Below are 26,363 nucleotides of genomic sequence, written 5' to 3' on the forward strand. Positions count from 1 at the left end.
AATCTGCTGAGAAGACACTATGCAATGCTTAGCAAAGTCATGACTATGATGCAGTTCAATGATAACTTGCTAAGGTTTAGTCATGCTGAATTAATAATGTTTTAACTGTTTTCAATTTAGTTTTTATTTTGATAAGAATTTCTTGAATGGGCACTATATTTACAGCATTTTCACCACACCCTTTGCTCACTCGAACTTCTCATGAATACCCACAATTCTCTCTCAAATTCATGACTTCTCAAATTCTTATGACACACATATATAGATATTTGTTTAGAAATACAAACTGTCAACTCCATTTCATAAGTACGTGTTTAGAAATGACAACTTAGATTAGACAACTTATATATAGAACTTGAATAAATTTACACAAACAGAATGTTAATCAAAGTAAAATAAGCTCCTGAAGTTCTTAGGTTAAAAACATGGAACTAGAAAATATATTGAATGATGGAAACCAGACCTAGAGAGGCATACACCGTATATTCTCATACTTGTGGACCCCAGCTTCAAACCTACAGATGGGAGTTTATAACTTGGCAAAACCAAGAAAACAAGCCACAACAACAACAAAACAAGACAAACCAACAAACAAATGCAAACAAACAAAAAACCCAGAAAAGTAGAATGGCATCATGTCTAGGGTGGAAGTGAGATGAAAATAAAGATGGGCTTGGGAATGGAGACAGGAAGCAGCTTTAGATAGATGGTTCGTAGGACACAGATCCTATGAAAGGCACCAGGTTTTATGACCACTAGCTAGAATATACGATTTCTAATATTCACTTGTATTTACTAAGACAACTGTGTGTACATGAAACAGTCGCACTATGACACAGGAGTAAGAATGACAGTAGACTGGCTCTAACTCATTGTATTTTGTAATTTTTTTCAAGTATAAAAATAATTGCAATCCCATTTGTCTTTTTATTATCTAATAATAGTTTTGAAAAATAATTTACTCGTTCAAATGTATTTATATTTACAGGCAAGAATGCCAAACTCTCTATGTTCCATATCTCACATTATTCTAGCCTCGATGCTTCTATCAACAGACCTTAGATTATGACTTTAAAAGATTATTTTGATTGTTGTTTTGATATCATTTAATTTGGAAAGAAATTGCCTTTCTCTGCAGACTGAAGCAATGTCATATTATAAGCAATTTCAAACTCTGATAGGGAATCAACTGATGGCTCAGAAAAGTCTCATGTTTCTTGAGAGACCATCCTAAATCAATTTTCAAATTACAGGGCAGGATCAATAAGAGAACACTCTCTGGAAAGTTCAAAACACATTGTCTGGGTGCTCTAGTGAAAGCACACTGGTAAGGAGTTCTGCCTTTCTAGAAGAGCCTGCTCCTTGCTGCTTCTTTTATTTTAGAATATTTGGACCCTTGGTGGCCCTGATAACTCACTGGAGAAAGGTTTATGCATGAAGCCTATATTGCCTCATCTCTTGTGACTGCAGCTTACTTGTTTTATTAGAAAATAATTAAAATGCTCAAAATTAAGTTGGAGACTTTCCAACTTTTCCATGGCTGCTTAAAGGGCAGTGGCTTAGTAGCATTTGTAACTAGGAAAGCAATAAGGTGCAACATGCGCTTAAATTTCTGTAAAAATAAAGTCTAAGAGTAATGTTTCTATAGTTGAAAAGTTTACTAAATAGGACACTAATTAAAACACAAACTCAGTGCAAGATAAGTGGATTATTTCCACTGATCTTTCTGAACTTCAACTTTTTGTTGACTTGCAAAATTAACTTAATATTAATAAAGTTAATATTTCTTTGGGGGCCAGAATAATATCAGAAGCTAATATTAAAGTAGCTAGAGAGGAATCGCAAGTAAACCTCACACAAACAAATACATACTAATTAGTAAATCAAACAGATTAATCCAAATATTTGATGTTCTATTGATTGTAATGATTTTTCCTTCTATATTCTTTGTTATAAATGATACATGTGTAATTATTGTTATTTTGTCAGAAATGAAGTATATTTATCAGTTTTCTTCCTTGCTTTTGCTTAATTTTTAATTTACCATGAATAAAATGAACAACCTTTGTTTTTACCAAGATAGTAAGATACGTGGAATTATAAAATTTAAAGAAATAGAAGGATATCAAATACCTTGATGAAATTCTTAACCTTCTCTACATTTGGAATGGGTGATTTAATTCTTGTCAAGTTTCTGACGTAATTAAACTGGCCTTCACATGGAAAATACACCTACAGTGGGCACTACCATTTCTTCTACATTCTAAGAATGAGACATGCTGTTAGACATGCTAAATAAAATGGATGCAATAATACCTTCTGTATGAGAAAAAAATTACATATATTCACTAGGTGAATACTTGGATATTTTATACAGTACTGCTGATTTCAGTTTGGTATTTTAAAATTTTATTCAAATGTTGATACAGAAAATACACCAGTCAATGATCAATATTCAAATAAGACAAGCTTAATAGTATATCTACACACTAATTGACGTTCCCGGTTCAGTCGTAATTGTGCATTCACCAATGTGCACATTAATGTGTATGTGAACATATAAAAATATGAAATAGTATACATAAGTTTTCCAGTGTAACCAAATTAATTTGATTCCCTCATGTGCCTTTATTTGTGAAGGGAAAACATGCTATTTTGTAACATTGAGAATAAAATTTCCCCCCAAACAATTGCTTTATATTTCTGTCTCGCATGAGCTACTTGAAACAAAAATAAATTTGACAGTGCTGACCACATTGAAAAATATATATTAGATAGTCCATGATAGTTTAAGTAATAAATACATTTCCTGTAAGAGGTTATTTTCTTACATTTAAATGATATTAGTGGATATAGATAAGAAATGCATGACATTTGCTTTGTCACTGGAGAGTAACACTACTTAATAAGTTTCTCGTGACATGATTGTTAAAACGTAACTATCAGGGAGGAGTATGGATTGGGTGATTATTATGTCGACTGATGGATATCAATCAAAAAGCTAAATACATATCCCATCCTGGAGAAGGGGATTTGTGAATGGCTGTCACAGGTTGTATTTCTTGGTCCTGAATAATATTTACATTAGAAAAAATAGCAAGCATATTTGTGAAGTTAGTGAACAATATGTTTGTCTTATTCTGGGTACTTTAGTTTGCATACATTCTATGTCCTTCATCTTAAAAAGGAATGGCAGAATGGGAAGAAAACTCCAAGTGTATTCCACAGTTACAATTGTAGGGAAAAAAAGTGAGATAAGTCAGATTCAATGAACCTAAATATTTTAGCCATTTTTTAGATGTTTTTTTTAAGTTTATACCCAGAACAAAAGTAAAGAAATTTGAACCATGATGATTCTTGTGTATTTTCTGGATTCAGATAGGCTTTTCTGAACAAAGATCACAGTTCCTTAATAGTGAAGACCTGGAGCATAGATTTATTTTATTTTATTTATTAAATGGCAGAGCCTATGACAATGAAGGGGTTGAATGAATCACTTTCAGCACTATGCCACCTCTACATAGTTCCATATGCATAAAAATCAAAGGACAGTTATAGCAGACATGGAGACACGGAGACATGGACACTGACAATGAAAAAAAGAAAGCACCCAAGGTGAAGATTGAGAGAGATCAAGTCAGAACTGAAGACCTGACCTCAAAATGAAAAGAAGGCCAAGGATGTGGTTAGGAGTTAATGCTATTTGTCATCATTGTATGTTTTGCTTTTCCTTGTGTTTAAAATATTTCTTATTCTTTGAATATTTCATATGTTTTTCAATTAGTATTGATAATAGTCATCTACCACTACCATATTCCAACTGCCCTGATGCTTCTACTCCATCTCTGCCAGCTTCATGATTTTTATTTGATGCTACTAATTCCCCAGAGTCCAATTAGTGAGTATATGCAGAAGCTAGGAATTCAAATGTGATTGTTCCAATATGTTTGGAGATTAGGTACATTTTCCCTATACAGCAAATTTATAAGCAGTTAACTTATATGATGCTTTCTTTCTTTCTTCTTTTTTTTTGAAGTGTAGAAGAATAATTTTACTTAAATTACTTCTCAATGTGGTTAAACTAAATACTTATTTTCTAAGCTATTTATTGAGAGGAAAACTCAAATTTTTAAGTACAGATTATACTACCTATGATGCAGAAAATATTTGTTTTTTTAAAGAAAAACAAATGAAATTTCCAAGGAAATAAACACACTATGATTTGGTAACTAATTAATTTTGCCTGTGCTTTTCCCCCCACAGTTTTGTACTACTTTAGATGGAATGATCAGGGAAGAGTGTGAAAATAATTAAAAATTCATAGAATCAGAGACTGTAAGGATTGATACAGAGCAGTGCTAGAATGCTAGTGGCCCTGGAATAAACACACACACACACACACACACACACACACACACACACACACACACACACACTTAATTTTTGAAAGAAAACTTGGTCCATCTTTAATTTTTAATTAATTGTTTTTATTATTATTCCCAGTACCTACTTTGAGTGGCTCCTAACTAACTGAGAGTAACTGTACCTCTGGGAAGTTGAAACCCCTTCTGACTCTTGTGGGTACCCACATTTTAAATACTACAAATATGCAAACCATATCCTGGCTAAATATTTAAAGATGCCGTGATTAGGCCTATTCTTCAGAGATAACAGTACCTAGGTCTCAAAACTAGAGTTCATCTCCTGGTCCACACTATTAACAATTTGATCTCCATAACATTCTGCATGCCCATTTCTGTGTATAACTATTAGCGATGCCTTTGCCTAGTCCACATGTTGAGAGAGGTATCACCAAGTTCCCATGAATTGAATTGTCATCACCTCATTGGCATTATTACAGATGCCATCAGTTGTGAATCACTATCAGAGGTGCCATATCCTGGGTACCACCATTAAAAAAAATCATCTACTAGGTCTTAGCACTGGAAGGACCATCACCTGAGATGTACCATTGAAGATGCCATCAAATGAACTTTGAAAGTACCAATATTATTAATAGCACAGCATCAGCAGAGGTACCATTGCCTGGAATTTACCATTATTGATAAAAAAAGTCTACGTCTGCCATGGGAAAGAACCATCCTATATGCCTCATCAAAGTGATTTGTCTTACCTGGAAGCAACTATAGACTTCATTACTTAAGATTCTGTACCTTCAGGCTTACTAAGCAACATTGATTGGAGTTCCATTTCACTGACCCACCATCAGAGATGTCAAGACCTGTACCGACCTTTAGAAATTAATGCTAAAGTCTGAGTCAAGTATAATAGCCAATTAGGGATTCCATGAAAGTTTCAACTGACAGTTCCATTTACAATGCTGTTATTTGTAGTATGGCAATAGAGATATTTTCATTTTCCTGGTTTTTAAAAGGATATTTTATCAACTGCAAATCACATTAGAGATGACATAGTTTGCAAGTCAATATTTTAGATGTCATGATGTATGTAAGACAAAGATACTGTCACAGTTTTTGCTACATTGCAGTGAAGAGACATCATGATCAAGGAGGCTTATAAAATAAGCATTTATTTGGGACCTGCTTAATATTTAATATGGTTAGTTTGTGATCAGCATAGTGTGGAGTGTGTTCTCAGGAAAATAGAAAGTGTTGAAGTGATGAGAACTACAGCTCACAAAGAGCAGACAACACTGGCCTGCCTGGGATTCTGAGTGTTCAAAGAGCCCAGTTATAGAAATACATACCCTCCAACAATATCGTACTTCCTAATCCTTCTCAAACAGTTCCACTAACTTGGAACTAGGCATTCAAATACATTAACCTACAGATATCATTGTTTTGTCTCAACATTTAGAAATATTACTACACTAGCATAACCATAATAGATGTTATTTTATGAATGTCACCATTAGAGATTCCATTGACTGAGAATCATTATTTGATTCTCGTCTTTTGGATCCAATCATTAGAGATGTCAAATCTCATATACCTCCTTTAGTGATGCCCATTGTCTTGACATTAACACTGCAAATGTCATTTATTTGAACTCATTATAGATATTATCTCCCTTCTGGATTTCATAATTAGAGATGCCATCGAATGAACCCATTATTAGAAAAGTGATAAGCTAGAATTTGAAAGGGAATAACTATCACCTTGACTACACTAATGGAGTTGGTATAGACTTTTGTCACAACATTGTAGATATCATCACTGAGCTTTACCATTAGAGATATTATTAGAGACGCCATTGTCCTTGTGCATTACCATTTGAGATGTCACCACCAGGACTTCATTACAGATGATATTATTTGAACCACACTGTTGATTTGTTATCATTTGTGCTATAACAATAGTGGCACCATCACCTTGGCATTGTCACTAAAGATTCCGTTATTTGTATCTCAAGACTAAATAATCCATTTCCTTGACATCAATAATATAGATACTATCACCATGACATACAAAGTCTGAATGCCATTGAATGGGCCAGACACAGAAAAACCAATTTATCAGACTGAAATTAGAGATAATATTATATAGGTAGCAACAGTTCCAATTGTCATCAGGGCCTCTCCATCAAGTGCATTGACTTGGGCCTCACTAACATACAATACCATCAAGTGTGCTTCTCCAGTACTGTTGCATGTAACTCATTTTTGGAGCTTTGACTATCTCACCATTATATATGGCAAGGTTGAGGCTTCATCTTTGAAGAGCATGACCTTGTGTCTCATCATCAATAATGGTGTAACCAAAACCTCACGTTTAGGGATATAATTGCCCATTCCACATCATCCCCTGGCTTCACAATTAGAGATGCTACTATCTATACCAATAGAGCCATTATGTCCTGGAAATTACTATTAGAAATTCAATTGCCTGGGCTACATCATCAGAGATCGCAAAATCTACGGCATATCATTGGAAACAATTTTACTGGATTTCAACATTGTAAATGTCACCTCATGAGACACACTATTAAAGATGTCATCAATTGGGTATATACATTGTCTTGGGCTTCATCATCCAACCTTCAATCAAATAGTCCCAGCCTTTGAAAAGGATATCTATTGCACCTCAACATTGGAAATCATATTGTTTCTCTCACACCACTGAAGCTGCCATTGCCTATGATTTCACCCACTAACCAATATCAATTATTCCTAGTTTTATTTTCTTGACGATCACAATTAGGAAGTCCTAGGTTTAAATGTCTAGACACCATAAATTCTACATAGCCACCATAGATACCATTATTATTATTATTTTTGGCTTCACTTCCATAGATGGCCTTGCTAGAAATGGTATCTGTTTTTTCATTAAAGACACTATTATCTGAATACAATGAATATATCATCTCCTGGGAATAATTGTTAGAAATATGAAAGTTTGTATCTGATATTCAGTGCTACCATCACTCTGTTGTCACCATCTGAGATGCTGCCACTTGAACTTATTATTATTGAGGCCACCACATGAGTCTCACTAATAGAATATACCTATGGTTTGAATATCTATCAACGCCATTATTATCATCCATCATCTTGGCTGCATCATTGGAAAAGTTACTGAATGGCTTGGAGATTGGTATTCATGTTATAATTACCTGTGCTGGGCCAATACAGACACCGTCACCCAGGCCTGTCATTACACAATCCATCACATGAGTCTCACTGACACAGATGCTCTAATCTAACCTCTTCCCCTTCATTTCTGATGCCCTCACCAATACAACCAGTGAGACCATCATTTTTTGTTTCATCCTCAGATATTCCATCACAGGAATCTATCAGTGATGGGAGTCATTGTTGGCTCGCAGTACTACAGATGCTATTACACTGATCATCAGAGATGCCATTTCCCTGGCTTCAGCATCAGAGGCCACCCACTGCCAGGTATTTACCATTGGATATGTCATCATCTAAACCCTATCTTTAAAGATACCCTCCCTTGGTTACCACCAATAAGAGTGTTATTTCCTGGACTCTGATTTATATTTAGCCACTGTAGATGTCATGTTGGGGGCTCTTCTTTTAATGATGTAATTACTATAGCCCTGTTCCTAGAAATGCTTCACTGTCATCAGAAAACGTCTCTCCCTAGGCTAGTGTAAGCTGCCCACGATATACGTTTATTAAAATTTGAAGTGAAGCAAAAAAGTTTAGGGTACATATCCATGGCTCTCATCAGTTCACAGAATGACTCTAGTGCTATTTTACCTAGAGTTTTCATTGCCACACAACATCTTATAAGCACAGTTTTAATAATGTGCAGTTATATTATCTTTGACCCTACTGGAATCTTCCATTGTTTCCTGCTTACTAAGGCCTCCCTACATTGACTTTGGAATCTTTCCTAAATTCTAGACATAAACAAAAATTCAAGGATTTAGAGCTATACGCTTAGCTTCATTAACTGCAATAACCATACTTTTAGTGCTAATAGTGATATATATTATTTTCATCTCTGGTCACTTCGATCAAAATACTCTGCAAAGAAAATGTCTGGGGCAATCTACCTTCAAAACCTTATCTCTGTAGTTACCTAGGTCGATGTGCTTGGAAAGATGATATAAAATTCATATACTATGCAAAACGAACACCTTCTCTTTGTGATGAGTTGACAGAGGATAAGAAAAATTGGGCCACATGTGATATTAAAAGACAAACACTGAGAGATCTGTTCCTTCTAGCTATTCCTTCCCTATCAATTGTAAAACAGGCAAATTCCTGGAAGGTTCTTTTCCTATGCAAAGTATATTAATTTTCAAGGACCAATGTTTTTGTGAACTTACCCTACATGTCTCATCACTATGAATGCCTTATGCCTAAAATATCTTTAGAACCTACTATCTTCCAATATTTTGGTATTCTTCCTACCAAACCTGCATTCTTTACCCCCTCCCACTAACACTAATGTCTTAGAAAGTAATTTCAATAGATTTATCACCAGTATTAATATAAGTCCAAAATCATTGTTTTTTCCTCTAATCATAAAATCCCATGTGACTGGGTAGAATGGTCACGTTATCCATTTTAGTGGATGGGTGGTTCTCTGATAGTATACCAATCAATGTTTCATACATTAAAAAACTGCTCGCTGAAATGAGAGCCACTGATATGTACCCTAAATTTTTTTTGTTTAACTCCAAGTTTTAATAGACTTTTATTGTGGGCAACTTACATTAACCTAGGGAGATACGCTTTCTGATGAGAGTGAAACATTTCTAGAAGCAGGGCTATAGGAATTGTATCATTAAAGGTATATCCCCAAGCATGACATCTACAGTGGCATGGCATTTCATATTAGCAAGGCATCCATATTTTGCCTGTTCCCTGAGGCTTTGCATGAAACTGAATTTTAAAGCTGCTTCCAATTAATTTGGTGGAAGAAATTTGAAGGCTGGATAGAATTGAGGCTGTTTAAGGATTAATGCTGACTATTCTGATCTTGATTTAGAGACTCAAGAACAAATATTAGAAGATGATAAATGTGTAATTTGCCAAAATAAGAAAAAGTTGTCAAATTAAAAAAAAATTAAGTTGGTTACTAAAGACATTACTATCTTTACAAAGACTCCAAAGTTTATTTATCTCTGTTAGTGTTTTATTGCTGTGAAGAGACACCATAGTATAGACTACAGTAACCATAGAATAGACTACAGTAACTATTATAAAGAAAAACATTAATTTAGGATTATTTATAGTTCAGACGTTTAGTCTGTGATTGTCATGGCACAAACATGGTAGCATTCAGGCAGACATAGCTGAGAGTTCTACATCAGATCTCAGTCAGCAGGACCTATGCAGAGAACAACACTTGAACTGTCTGGAGCATCTGAAACCTTAATCAAATTCCACAACCGGCGACACCCTTCCTCCAGCAAGGCTTTACCTACTCCAACAAGGTGACAGCTACTAATAGTGCCATTCTCTATAAGCCTTTGGGGGGGTTGCATTTTTACTCAAACCTCACAATTATGCTTTGTAAAAGTTTAAAAAAAGTATTATGAATATCTTGGGAATTAGTCAGAGGGTAGCTTTCATGAGCTTCTGGATATAAAATTATAATGTTATTTCAAATGATTTCTTTTAAAAATACATCACCTCTGAGGATCCCTCCCTGCACAGTTAAATAAGAAAAGAGCCTTTGCAGGATGAAAATATATGTAGTCAATGTTAATTGAAGCCATGGTCCAAAAACCTCAGCTACCCCAAGCCAGCCTCAGACCTTGTCATCATGTATATGATGCTGGTTTTATAGATATGCAAGATGCAAAAGTTACAGGATCATGGAAGACTAAACCCAGGTTTAGAGAAGCATAGATGGTCAGGTGAGATATGAGATGGTTGAGTAAAGTCCCTGTAGGTACCCCTTGAGATGAAGATGAGTTAAATAATAAAGCTGATAGCCAATAGAGAAGCCATATGAGCTACATTCAGAAAGTTTGTAAGACCACAGCTGTATAAAGCAGTGAAGCTGATATTGTGACAAGTGCCTCAGAAAATAGACACGGAATTGTAGGACATGATATTTTCTCTATTGAGTTCAAGTTGTACTTTGATTTATCCTGTTACTATCTCATTCCTTCTCTTTCTGAATAGAAATAGTTATTGTTTACCATTATATTTTGGAAGTTGGGAGCTTGTATTTTGAATTTTATAGGTATACATGGCTATGTGCCCACAGTATATTTACTGAGTCTCAGTAAATATCAGAAATATAATTTTAAAGCATTTGAGATGCTTAGATAGGTATAAATATAATCTGGATTATCAGGTGTCACATGCCTTTGAAGAGCAGTGTCAGTATTTGGTTAGATAGTTAATTTGCCACACAGGTTTATAAATGTTTTTCCTATACTTGATTGTAATTTGGGCATCTGGTAGAAGCTGCAGGACAAGAAGTATGTCACCTCAAAGAAAATACATTATATGGAATGTGGCCCTTGTCTTCATTCTCACTTTGCATTTCTTTTTTTCCCTATAAAAATATTACATAATCATTTTAATAAGATAACCATATTTCCCCCAAACAAGAATCATGTTGTTTTGACTTTGTTTTGTTTTATATGTAAATACGTATTAACAATTCTGGTCTTTGTTTTTGTTTGTTTGTTTTCATCTTTTTACTTTTTTTATTAGATTTTTTTTTATTTACCTTTAAATTGTATCATCTTTCCCGGTTTCCTATCCATAAACCCCTTATCCCATCCCCCTTTTGTCTATGAGAGTGTTCCCTAACCTACCTACTCTTTCCCCTACACTGTGGGGGCGGGTGTTCATCCTTGGCAAGACCAAGGGCTTCTTCTCCCATTGGTGCACAACAAGGCCATCCTCTACTACATATGCAGCTGGAGATATTGGCCTGTCCACATGGACTGTGTGGTTGGTGGTTTAATCCCTGGGAGCTCTGGTTGGTTGATATTGTTGTTCTTATGGTGTTGCAAGCCACTTCAGCTCCTTCAGCCCTTTCTCTAACTCCTCCAATAAGGACTCTGTTCTCAGTTCAATGGTTGATGTACTAGCATTCACCCCTGTATTTGTCATGCTCTTGCATATACTCTGAGGAAACAGCTATATCAGGCTTCTGTCAGCATGCACTTCTTGGCATAGACAATATAGTATAGGTTTGGTGGTTGTATGTATATGGACTGGATCCCCATGTGTGGCAGGTTCTGGATTGTCTTTCCTCAAGTCTCTGCTCCAAACATTGTCTCCATATCTCTTCCTATGAATATTTTTGTCTCTCCTTCTAAGAAAGACTGAAGCATCCACACTTCAGTCATCTTTCTTCTTGAGATACATGTGGTCTGTTGATTGTATTGTGGTTAATCTAAGCTTTGGACTAATGTCCACTTATGGGTGAGTGCATAGCATGTGTGGTGTTTGTTTGTTTCTTTGGTTTTTTTGTTTGTTGTTCTTTCATTTCATTTCTTGTGATGGGGTTACCTTACTCAGGATGATATTTTCCAGTTCCATCCATTTGCCTATGAATTTCATAAAGTCATTGTTTTTGATAGCTGAGTAATATTCCATTGTGTAAAGGTACCACATTTTCTGTATCCATTCTTCTGTTGAAGGACATCTGAGTTCTTTCTAGCTTCTGGATATTATAAATAAGGCTCTATGAACATAGTGGAGCATGTTTCCTTTTTATATGTTGGAGAATCTGGGTATATGCCTAGGATTGGTATAGCTGGGTCCTCAGGTAGTACTATGTACAATATTCTGAGGAACCTCCAGACTGAATTACAGATTGTTTGTACCAGCTTACAATCCGACCAACAATGGAGGAGTGTTCCTCTTTTGCCACATCTTCACTGGTATTTGTTGTCACAAGATTTCATTTTTGCCATTCTGACTGCTGTGACTTGGAATCTCAGGATTGTTATGATTTGCATTTCCCCGATGACTAAGGATGTTGAACAGTTCTTTAGGTTTTTCTCAGTCATTTGATTTTCCTGAGCTGAGAATTCTTTGTTTTGCTCTGTACCCCAATTTTTATAGGGGTATTTGATTTTCTGGAGTCTAATATCTTGAGTTCTTTGTATACAGTAGATATTAGCCCTTTATCAGATGTATAGTTTGTAAAGATCTTTTCCTAATCTGTTGGTTATTATTTTGTCTTAATGCAGGGTCCTTTGCCTTATAGAAGCTTTGCAATTTTATGAAGCCCCAAGTGTAGATTCTTGATATTAGAGTATAAGCCATTGGTATTCTGTTCAGGAAATTTTTCCCAGAGTATCCATGTGATCGAAGCACTTCCCTACTTTTCTTTCTAATAGTTTGTGTGTATCTGGTTTGATGTGGAGGTCCTTGTTCTACTTGGACTTGAGCTTTGTACAGGGCAATAAGAATTAATTGATTTGCATTGTTCTACATGCTGACCTCCAGTTAGTTGAACCAGCACTGTTTGTTGAAAATGCTAACTTTTTCATACTGGATAGTTTTAGCTCCTTTGTCAAAGATCAAGTGACCATAGGTGTGTGGGTTCATTTCTGGGTCTTCAGTTCTATCCCATTGATCTACCTGCCTGTCTCTGTACCAATACAATGCAGTTTTTATCACTATTGCTCTGTAATACAGCTTGAGGTCAGGGATGGTGATTCCCCAGAAGTTCTTTCATTATTCACGATAGCTTTCAATATCCAAGGCTTTTCGTTATTCCAAATGAATTCACAAATTGCTCTTTCTAAGTCTATGAATAATTGAATTGGAATTTTGATAGGGACTACATTGAATCTATAGACAGCTTTTGGCAAGATGGCCATTTTTACAATACAGATCCTGCCAATCCATGAGCATGTGAGATCTTTCTATCTGTTGAGATCTTCTTCAATTTATTTCTTCAGAGACTTGAAGCTCATGTCATATAGATCTTTCCCTTGCTTTGTAAGAGTCACACCAAGGTATTTTATCTTATTTGTGAATATTGTGAGGGGTGTCATTTCCCTCATTTCTTTCTCAGCCTGGTTATCCTATGAGTAGTGGAAGGCTACTGATCTGTTTGAGTTAATTTTATACCCAGCCACTTTGCTGAAGTTGTTTATCAGGTTTAGTAGTTCTCTGGTAGAACTACTGGGGTCACTTATGTATACTATCATATCACCTGAAAATAGTGATATTTCTCAATTTCCAATTTGTAACCCTCTACCATCCTTTTGTTTTCTGATTGCTCTGGCTAGGACTTCCAGTACTATATTGGATAGATAGGGAGAGAGTGGGCAGCCTTGCCTAGTCTCCGATGGCTACACATTTCTTACCTTTTTTTTTTGATGTTGGCTACCGGTTTGCTGTATACTGCTTTTACTATGTTCAGGTATGTGCCTTCAATTCCTGATCTTTCCAAGACTTTAAACATAAAGGTGTGTTGAATTTTGTTAATGATTTCTCAGCATCTAATGAGATAATTATGTGGGCTTTTCTATGAGTTTGTTTATACAGTGAATTTCGTGGATGAATTTCTGTATATTGATTCATTCCTATATCCACGGACGAAGCACTAGGTCATGATGTTTTTTATGTGTTTTTGGATTTAGTTTGTGAGAATTTTATTGAATATTTTTGCATTGATATTCATAAGGAAAATTAGTCTGAAGTTTTGTTTTTTATTGTGCCTTTGTGTGGTTTAGTTATAAGTGTAATTGTTGATTCATAGAAGGAATTGGCTAATGTTTCTTCTGTATTTATATTGTGGAATAAATTGAACACTATTGGTATTAGATCTTCTATGAAGATTTGGTAGAATTCTGTACCAAACCAATCTGGTCCTTTTTGTTTGTTTGTTTGTTTGTTTTGTTTATTATTTTTTGTTTTTTTATGGGATATTTTTAATAAAGTCTATTTCTCTATTTTTCTAGAAGCTATGGTATTGTCTAAATGGTTTATCTGATGTTGATTCAACTTTGGTACCTGGTATCTCTCTAGAAAATTGTCTATTTCATCCAGATTTTCCAGTTTTGTTGAGTATAGGCTTTTGTAATAGGTTCTGATTATTTTTTTTACATTTCCTCATATTCTGTTGTTATGTCTTCCTTTTCATTTCTGATTTTGTTAATTTGGATACACTCCTTGTGCCCTCTGGTTAGTCTGCCTTAAGTATTATCTATCTTGTTGGTTTTCTAAAGAGCCAGCTCTTGGTTTTGTTGATAATTTTCTATAGTTCTTTTTGTTTCTACTTGGTTGATTTCAGCCATGAATTTGATTATTCCCTGCTGTCTACTCCTCTTGGTTGTATTTGCTTCTTTTTGTTGTACAACATTTAGGTGTACTGTCAAGCTGCTAGTGTATGCTTTCTCTAGTTTCCTTTTGGAGGCACTCAGAACTATGCATTTTCCTCTTAGCACTGCTCTCCTTATGTCCCATAAGTTTGAGTATGTTGTGCCTTTATTTTCATTAAATTCTAAAATTTTTTCTTTTCTTTTTTTATTTCTTCCTTGATGAAGTTATCATTGTTCTGCTTCAATGTGTATGTGGCCTTTATGTGTTTTTTGTTGTTACTCAAGACCAGCTTTAGTCTGTGGTGATCTGATAGGAATCGGGATTATTTCAATCTTCCTGTATCTGTTGAGTCTTGTTTAGTGACTGATTATATAGTTGGTTTTGAAGAATGTACCATGAGGTGCTGAAAAAAAGGTATATTCATTTGTTTGAGGATGAAATGAACTATGAATCTCTGTTAAAACTACTTGGTTCTTAACTTCTGTTAGCTTCTCTGCTTCTGTTTAGTTTCTGTTTCCATGATCTGCCCATTGATGAGAGTGGGGTGTTGAGATCTCCCACTCTTATTGTGTGAGGTGCAATGTGTGCTTTGAGCTTTAGTAAGGTTTCTTTTATGAATGTAGGTGCCTTTGCATTTAGAGCATAGATATTTAGGATTAAGAGTTCATCTTCGTAGAGTTTTACTTTGATGAATATGAATTACCCTTCCTTATCTTTTCCAATAACTTTTTGTTGAAATTCAGTTTTATTCGATATTTGAATTGCTACTCCTGCTCGTTTCTTGGAACCATTTTCTTAGAAAATTGTTTTCCCATCTTTTATGCTGAAGTAGTGTCTGTCTTTGTCACTGAGGTGCCTTTCATATATGCAGAAAAATGCTGTGTCCTCTTTATATATCCAGTCTGTTAGTCTACACGTTTTTATTTGGGAATTGAATCCATTCATGCTAAGAGATATTAAGGAATAGTGATTGTTGCTTCCTGTTATTTTTCTTGTTAGAGGTGGAATTATGTTTGTGTGGCTCTCTTCTTTTAGGTTTGTTGCAAGAAGATTACTGTTTTGCTTTTTCCAGTGTATAGTTTCTCTCCTTATATTGGCGTTTGCCATTTATAATCATGTGCAGGGCTGGATTTTATGAAAGATATTGTGTATATTTGGTTTTGTCATGGAATATCTTGGTTTTTCCATTTATGTTAACTGAGAATTTTGCTGTATCTAGTAGCATGCACTGGAATTTGTGTTCTCTTGGGGTCTGTATGGCATCTTCCCAGGATCTTCTGGCTGTCATAATCTCTGGTATAATTCTGATAGGTCTGTCTCTATAAGTTACTTAACATTTTCTCCTTAATTCTTTTAATATTCTTTCCTTGTTTTGTGCATTTTGTGTTTTGAATATTATTTTCTGGTCCAATCTGGTCCAATTCATGTAAAACTGAAAAGATCCCATCCCAGACTGTTCCTCAGGTCCTGTGTCCAGAGGGCTCCCTGAGGGTTCCACTTGGGCCAGGAATGTGAGCAGAAGGGGTCTCCCCTGTGCTCTCAGGATGGTCTGTACTTCTGAGAGTCCCGCTAACTCCCCACAGGATCTGAGTATAGAGAGCTCTGGAACCAGGTCAGCTCTGGGCACAGGCAGAAACTGGGTGTTCACATAGCATTTCTTATCAACTATTAAAGTAAAGAAGTTGCTCCTTCAAATTTCCCACTATATTATATATTTATTAAGAAATTAGTGTCATCTAACCATGAAATGAACTCCCTGGAATTGAGCCAGAATGATCTCTTTGAGATATTTTCCTTGGTACTTTTCTAAGATTGACCCAAAAGATTAAGAACACAAATGGATAATGGTATTTACACATTTTTAAACTATTGTAGGTTTGTATCCATTGTAGACCCTCTAGATCATGTAGCATGAAGACATGAATTAACAAAAGGTAAGAACAAAGAGTTGTACTTCTCAGTCATGCATAGATACATAGAATTTATGAGTTGCTATACTCTAAAAAGAGCAGTTCACAATGGATACATTTATGGACAATATCATATAGGATGAGAAAAATAACTATTTTTGAAGGATAACAAAAATGATTTGATATATGAATCAGTTTAGCATGACTACAGAAATCTTACATCATTTTTGACATTTTTCTAGGCCAGAGTATTCAAGAGTTTCTCCCATGCAATTTAAGTAAAAAAAATGCTAAAGTGATATTTGGAAGTTACCAACTGTATTCGAAGTAATATTATTAGTTTAAGAAAAGCAGGTTCCATGTGGCTAAATCAAGTCATAACTTTTAGGATGAATCTTTTTCTACTCAAATTAGAATGATACATATGATCTTACAGACCATTTGTGTCAGGTAATTGCTCCAAGAAGTTGTGATTTCTTCTATCTTAAGTATACCTGCCTCTCAAAGACCGCTGGAGTCATTTCCAAACACCAGCACAAGTTTGTTCTGAAACCGTCAGAAACTGAATGGAATATAATAAACTACAAGAAGGCATATGGGATAACTCTTGTTTAAGGCAATGCATAAAAATGTAATGCAACTAAGTCAGGATCTGGTTCTTAACACACAAATTTTGATTCACATTGCTATTACTAAGAAAAAATTACAATGCTGTCTATTCCTCCCAAAATGTGTGAACTTTCTTTTCCAACATTATACCGTTTCCTAAAATCTTTATGGTGAATATGATTTACTATACACTCAGGAAATTGGTGAGAGCTTCTAAGAGAGAGATCTTTATCTGAATTTTAAAAATTATGTCTAAAAAAGATAGCGTAAAAACAAATGTTATCATTAATATGAATGTTAGGGTAGAAATGATGCGGTCATAATAAGGGAGGAAGGTAAATAAGAATGGGTAAGAGATGACCAAGGTGGCCAGATAAGGGGAGGGAGATGAGCTCTGAGGAAAATATTTTATATATGCATAAACTATGCATACACACACACTCATACATGCACACACACACAGACACACACACACATACACACACAGGGACACACACACACATATATAGGTTCATTAGCCTTATATTTTAGAGCATGTATTTATTATATGATTTTTGCTTTATCAATCAGTAAAATGAACTTACTTTTCAAATTTAAAAACCAGAATTTTTTGCATAACTCTGTGAACTACATTTGTATAACTGTCCCAAAGACACATGTTTAAATAGTAATCCCAAAAGAGGGCTGTGCAAACCAGATGGTATGCCTTTCACAGATATCAGGTCTTCTAGTAAATCAAAACTATCATGAGGTTTGGGGATTTAGCTCAGTGGTAGAGCACTTGCCTAGCAAGCGCAAGGTCCTGGGTTCAATCCCCAGCTCCGGAAAAAAGAAAAAAGAAAGAAAGAAAGAAAAAACTATGATGAAAAGTAGTTGCCCATTCTGTTTTGTTATGCCAGCCGTTGTGGGAATCACAATAAATGTCACCATAATAAATTCTCCATAGCTAGAAAATTTTCATATATATATATATATATATATGTGTGTGTGTGTGTGTGTGTGTGTGTGTGTGTGTGTGTGTGTGTGTGTATAATGGGTGAAACTACATAACACATAACATAACAATCCATCCAAGTAATGCTTTCTACCCCTTCTTCCTACTTCACAAATGCTAAGAAAACAGATTATTTCATTCTTTTGAATTATTTCTTTTCTGGATCACTAACAACACTTTAGAGAAGTTGGGCTTAGGATCTGTGAGTAACAAGCTACAGAGAAATTAATTATGACTCAACTACAGAAACACCAAATTGAGAATTAGAGATGTCTTTGAATCAAAAAAGCAAAGGGCAGACATCAATGACTGCCTGTGAGGTGCACATCACAGGAATTTTAAAGATATGCTGGAAAAAGATCTGAGAGAATATTTCCAAAACTGATCTCAAGGTTATAAATTCTATTAATATTTCTATAAGTCATAACAGTCTATATTCCTAAAGACTGACACATATGGTTTATTCTTCCTCTGAGACAAAATAATACATTCTTTATATCAGGATCAGTAGTATTTTATAATGTATTCTACATTTATTTTCTAAACCATTTTGCTTAACTAAACAAGATTAGGAATTTACCAGTTGACCAAAAAGTTTTCTTTGTATTCCTTTCTGAATCTTAGAATTTGCTGAAGCTTTTGCAATTTAGAGTAAGAAGATATTTCCAGGGCTGGGGATTTAGCTCAGCAGTAGAGCGCTTACCTAGGAAGTGCAAGGCCCTGGGTTCGGTCCCCAGCTCCGAAAAAAAGAACAAAAAAAAAAAAGATATTTCCAATGTTTTATAATGTTATGTAACTGAAAATGGCATTTTAGTAGAATTTCTTATCCCAATATGAAACACAGTTTTGGAAATGAGACTAATGGTTCGGTCCAATATGAAAAATTCTTTAAGAGTCACCCCAACATTCTACTTACTAGCAAACCATGAGTTTGCTCTGTCACTTTGTATGGGGGAATAACACTGAAAATAAACATGCCTTACTCATATGGCGTTTGACATTTTACCTTCAACATATTACAAAATGTGTGGTACATTAATAACCTGAGTATGCTTTCATGGAAAGTCAATCAATTCACCATGTTTACATTAATGAAAAAAATTTAAAATACTGTAATTCACTAACTTTGCTTTCAGAAGTTGAATTATTATATTTAAACATACTTTCAGATTTGTCCATTACATAGGACTGTGTTATATAGTTTTGTTGTGCTTAACAAATATTCTAATTACAATTATTAAGAGAATAATAGGTCAACAAAGTTAAGAAAGCGTATTTTTTGAGAAAGGGTCTTTCTATGTAGAACTTGCTGTACAAGAGCTTTTTGTGTGGACTAGGATGGCCTCTAACACAGGAAGATCTACCTGCCTCTGCCTCCTAAATGCTGGGATTAAAGTTGTTCTCCAATACACCCAGCAAAAAAAGAATATTTAAAATTTGGTGTATTCATTCCTTTATGTTGGAAAAATTTGACAATTGCACAGTCTGTCCTTACTCTAATTCAATATATGGTTGTGGCTTTGCATATTCTCATGATCATACTGAGTTTCTTATATGATAAAAGTAAGCAAGCAAATAAAAACCTTTTATATATATACACATACAAATGTACACATGACACTGAAATAAAAGATAAACTGCTGGATCTACTGTCCAGTCATGTGGGCTATCCTATTGATAGATGTTGGCCTTTCAATCACAGCAGCAGTAGACTCAAAAATTATCAACTAGTGTGATGGTTGAAATAGTTGTTTGCTTCACTGTACTCTTATTTGACTTCTGTAAACATACCTCTGCAAATCATTTCAAATGGAATTAAAATAGGACTTTTTCCTCCAGTAGACTTTACACAAACCAGTTTAGTACTTCATCCTAATGTAATAAAAATATTATTACATTTCCCTTTGCACCTCAGCACTGGAATGGCACATGCAACATAAACACTCTTTTATTGCAATGATTAATCATCTGGAAAGAAATGAGAAGCTAATGTTTGTGAGCAGGAGACAGAGCTGCCAGTCTGAGTGGTGAGAACAAATTGTCATTATGCTGTGTGCAACTGAGCTGTATTTTTCTCTTTTTATTATTTTAGTCTGCATTTTATAAAATATATATATATATATTTTTTTAAAATTATAAAATGATTTTAATTAAAAATTGATTTCTATGCAATATATTTTGATCATGCCTCTACATCTTACTTGATCCTCCTCCCTGCCCACTCACCCAACTTTTATTGTGTGTGTGCATATGCGTGTGTATATGTGTGTGTGTCTCTCTGTCTCTCTCTAACACACACATCAAAAATATAATAAAAGAAAATTACATGCACAAGCAAAAACACAAAAAAAGAAAATCAAAGCAAATTAGCAAGAAACCAATAAGGCATGAAAAGGGTGTCAATATTAAATGAACAATCTGCATCAAAACAAGCAAACAAAACCCATGGAGTTCTGGTATTTGACCTAGAATGTAGTTGTTTTCCCTTCACCATCAGGTGTCATATCTTCTTTATTTGGAGTAGGTGTCCATATTCATATTATCTCCTCAATGCTAGGTCCCTGTGTGACTTGAATCTGGGAGGCTCTTATGGATACTTTTTAGGTCTCTATGACATCATATATACCTCTCTCCTCTATATCTGGAAGACAAATTTTTCTTATAGTCATCTATCAATTCTGGTTCTTACACTCTTACTGCCTTCTCTTCTGTATTGATCCCTGAATCTTATGTGAAGGACTCTAATGAAGACATCCCACTTAGGACTGAGCACTTCAAAGTATCTCATGTTTCTGCAATACAGGCATGACTTGTATAGAAATGTAGTGATTTGAATAAGAAAGTTCCCACGTGTCCCTATGCTTGAATGTTCAATCCCATTTAGTATACTGTTTAGAAATAATTAAAAAGTGTGGTCTTTCTGGAGGACATATGTCATGCAAGTGGACACTGAGGTTTCAATTACCCAGACCATTCATAGTTAACTCTTTCTCTTTCAATCTGCCTTGTGTTTATGAAGCAATATGTAAGTGCTCAGCTATTGCTTCAGTACAGTGTCTATCTTAATAATACCAAGCTTCTTGTCATGATAGTTATGGACCTTAACCATATGAAATTATAGGTGATACCACAATAAATTCTTACATCTTTAAGCTGCCTTTGTCATTACAGCAATAGAAACTAACATAGGGGAATTCAGTCACTTTCTTATTAGATATGAGTCCCATACAGAAGGAGAGACCTCAAACCTGGCTCTATAAACCCGGCCAAGAGCTCAAACCTAAGGAGGTCAGAGGCCATAAAGGGAGATTCTATGAGGACCCATCCTTCACTGAAGGACAATTGGCATTTAAGGATTGTTGCAAGGTAGAGTGTCAGTTATTGCAACTCTCTTGAACCTGTTGAGATTCACTTGGTCTCCCAATATGGAGCCAGATTTGGGGAAAGATTCATGAGGTGCTGAGAAGACTTATTCTGTTTGGCTGTACCTGTTTTAACTTGTCCTTGCTACAGTATTCTCCAAATCTAAGAGATCCCAGGTGGGAGCCCAGATAACTAAACCCAGGAGATCTTTCAAACATTATAGATGTATAAAATAAGATATGCTATGGTGAATTCTACTTAAACAATATATGTAAACACAAAACACACACACACACACACAAACACACACACACATACACACACACACACACACACACACACACACACATATATATATATATATATATATATATATATATATATATATATATATATATATAATCCAACCCTACTGAAGGAACTGGAAGAAAAAATCCAAACCAAGAAGGTTAACTATATACATGAAAACATTAAATATATAATTTCATACCAACAAGTCTAGAAAAAGAGAAGCACACTATATACACATAAACCAAGCCACTAAAACAATCACAACCACCAACACCACCACCACAATCAAAATAACAGAAATTTAAAAAACAATATTTGTTGATATTTCTCAATACCAATTCCCCCAATAAAAAGACATGGATTAACTGATGGATGTGAGAACTGGACCAATCCTTCTGCTGCATACTAGAAACACACTTCAACAACAGGGATAGATATTACCTCAGGGTAAAGAGTTGGAAAAGTTATTGTAAGCAAATGGACCTAAAAGTGAGCTTGGAAAGATATTTTAATATCTAACAAAATAGAGTTCAAACCAAAATTAATCCAAAAAGATGGGTATATCACTGCATACTCATCAAAAAAATTCTAAGATTTCAATTCTTAACATAAATGCTTCCAAAACAAGGGCATCGACATTTGTAAAAGGAACACTAATATAGCTTAAATTACATAGTGATCTTCACAAACTGATAGGAGACTTCAATATTCTACTTTCACCAATATATGTATTATCCACACAAAACGAAGCAGATAAATACTGGAGTAAATGATATCGTAAGCCAGTGGGTCTTACAGATATTGTAGAACATTCCACCCAAACAAAAAATATACATTCTCAGCACCTCAGGAACCTTTCTACAAAACTGACCAAAAACTGAGAGACCAAGCATATCTCAGCAGATTCAAGAGAATTGAAATAGCTCTCTGTATTAGACCAATGAATCATGGATAAATGCAGGTATCGAAAACAACAGAAAAAATAAACAAACAAACAACAAACAAACAAAGAACCAGAAAGCTCAAACTCATGGCAACAGAACAATTATCTACTGAATGAAACATAGATCAGGACAGAAATAAAGAAAGAAATTAAAGGGGTTCTAGAATTCAATGCAAATTAATACACAACATTCTCAGACTTTTGGGACAAAATGGAAACAGTAGAAAGAAAAAATAACAATACCACTAAATGTCTACAAGAAGAAATTGTGGAAATCTTATACTAGCACCTTATAGTAGCAGACCTGGAAGCTCTCGAACAAAAAGAAGTAAGCTTACCCAAGAAGTGTAGACAGCAAGAAGTAAAGTAAGGAATAAAATTAAAAAAGAAGGAAAAGAAAAGAAATAAAGAAAACAATGCAAAGAATCAGGTAAACAAAGAGTTAGTTCTTTGAGAAAACCAACAAAGGTAGACAAAGCTTTACCCAAACCAACTCAAATACACAGAGAGACAATATCCACCTTAGTAGAATCAGAAATCAAAACGGGGGATATAACAGACACCCTACCTATCAAAATTATATCAGTTATGCTTCAAAGACATATACTCTACCAAATTGGAAAGTCTAAAAGAAATGAATAATTTTTACAATCTGTACCACATACCAAAGATAAATCAAGATCAGATAAATAAATATATAGACCTATAACTCCTAAGAAACTAGAAGGAGTCATTAAAAATATTCTAACCAAAGAAAACCTAGGGCTGGACAGTTTTAGCATAGAATTCTACTGGACTTTTATTTTTTTCTACTGGACTTTTAAATAAATTAATACTAATATTCAGAGAATTCCAGAAAATCATAAAGGAATGAACATAAACAAGTTCATTTTACAGTCACATTACTCTGACATCCAAATTATTTAAAGACTGAACAAAGTAAGAGAATTACAAATAATTTCCTTCACAAATGTGGAAGCAAAAATACTTGAAAATTGAATACAACAACACATAAAAAATCATCCATCATGATCAAGTGTTCTTCATTCCAGAGATGCAGGGATATTTCAATATATGAAATCAGTATATGTAATCCACAATAAATGAGCTGAAAGAAAGAAAAAAACATATGAGTATCTATTAGATGCCAAAAAAGCATTTGGCAAAATCTAACACCTATTCATGATAAAAGTACTAAAAACATTAGGGATATGAGAAACATACTCAAACATAATAGGGACAATTTACATGAAGCCCAGAGCTTTCATCAAATCAAATGGAGAGAAAAAACTCAGAGCAATTCCATTGAAATCAGGAATAAGACAACGTCATGTACTCTCTCCATTCCTATTTAATATAGTACTTGAAATTTTAGCTTGAGCAATAAGACAACAGACAGAGATCAAAGGGTAGAAATTGGAAAGGAAGAAGTGATTTGAAGAGAATATAGTTGTATGTATGAGTACCTATAAAATTTCCACCAGGGAACTCCTAGAGCTGATAAATACTTCCAGCAAAATAGTTGACTTTTTAAAATTAAATCTCAAAAATCATTAGCCCTCCTATAGAAATGAAAAATGGATTGAGAAATCATGAAAAGAATACCTTTCAAAATAACCTTAAATAATTTAAAATATCTTCGGGTAGCTCTGACCAAGCAAGTAAAAAGCTTATATTATAAAAGTGTCAAGACTTTTAAAACAAATTGAAGATGATATCAGAAGATCAAAAAATTCCATGCTGATGGATCAGTAGAATTAACATAGTTAAAATTGTCCATTCTAAGAAAATCAATCTATAAACTCAACACAATTCCCATCAAAATTCCAACACAAATCTTGACAGACACTGAAATACTGTAGATAGTCTTAACATCATGTGAAAATAAAACCAAACAAAACAGTATAGCTAAAACAATTCTGAAGAATGAAAGTAGAGATATTACCATTCATGATTTCAATTTGCATTACAGAGCTATAATAATAAAAACCCAAAAGACATTGGCTTAAATACAGAACTGTTGATCACTACAATGGAGCTCAGATCTAAATCCACACTTTTATAGATACCTGAATGGATTCTGAACTGGTCTCTTTTTGTAGCCAAGTACAGTTTGCTCTGGCGAGACTGGTTTACATTTGGTTAAGTTGTTGGCCGAAGGGATTCCATGGAGATTGCTAAACAACTGAAGATGATGTTAGGACAGAAAATTGCTCTCTAAGAAATGACTCATGGACCCTAATGACAAAATGAACACCTACACATCTCATTGAACTTGGAGAAGTTGAGCTGGTGCACACATGAAGTCTTCACTGCTACTTTCTATTCTCTAGTTTGGTGTAAGAAAGTATTCTGCACGCCACTGAAATATAAATCTAGACACCAACCCAACCAGAAATGCATCCACCTACAGACTATTTGGCCTGCAGGATGTTCTGGGGCAATGCTGGTAAAGAACTTGTGAGAGAGGCCGACCAAGATTTGGGTTAACTTTAGGTCCAGGCCAGGATATGGATGCCATGATCTACACTGGCTGGATGATGAGGAACAAGAGAATGAATTGCTCAGAAACTTAAGAGTAAAATGTAAAACCAAAGACACACCTACACAAACACACACACACACACACACACACACACACACACACACACACACAGCACAAGCATATATATGTATTTTTATTAGTATGTGTACATATATATGTTTATATGTTTATATACACATGTGTGTGTTTGAAATGATATTCCATTATATTCATAGATCAGTTTCATCTCCAGTCATTACAGAGGCTTTCTCCTACAGTAGATGTGAACAGGTTCAAAAACTCAGATAATGTGCAGAGTGTAAGAGAGGATATAAATTGGAGATCTCCATCAGGTCCTTTTCTTCAGAGATTGGTGAAACCCATGCAAGAGGTGGAAGAAGTATTGTAAAAGGCAGAGTGGATAGAGGACAAGAAATTGGCCTACTAAATCAATTAAGCAGGGCTCAGATGGTTCATAGAGTATTAAGAGACAAGCATGTGGTCAGCATGGACATGTAGCAGGTCTGCTCTATTTACAGTATGGCTCTTAGCTTGGGGGTTTGGTGGGACTCGTAACAATGGGAGCAGATGTATCACCGACTCTTTTGCCTGTTCTTGCTACTCTTTTCCTGCTATTGCTTTGCCTTGTCCAGTCTCGATATGAGGGATTTTTTAATTAATTAATTAATTAATTAATTAACTCCTGTGACAGATCTGGTATGCACCCAAATGCTTTAGTTCCTGAATATAACACACCCACACACAGTCTTTATACTTTATTCTGCCTTAAACAGCACAATAGCTGGGCTACTGCCTACCTTCCATGCTGTTATTCCCAACTTGATGCTTACTAATTCTATGTACTATGTTGGCTGCCCTGGTCGTAATCGGGCAGCAAGCACTCTGTGCTGCATTCTCAAAGATCCTTCACATGGCAGCTATCCTTCTCTGTCCTGCCCTCTTCTCAGGCATGGTGTTTCTCCTCCCCTCCATGTTTTTTTGTCATGGCAGATCCTCTC

Source organism: Rattus rattus, chromosome 3 (genome assembly GCF_011064425.1).
Source record: "Rattus rattus isolate New Zealand chromosome 3, Rrattus_CSIRO_v1, whole genome shotgun sequence".
Taxonomy (NCBI): Eukaryota; Metazoa; Chordata; class Mammalia; order Rodentia; family Muridae; genus Rattus; species Rattus rattus.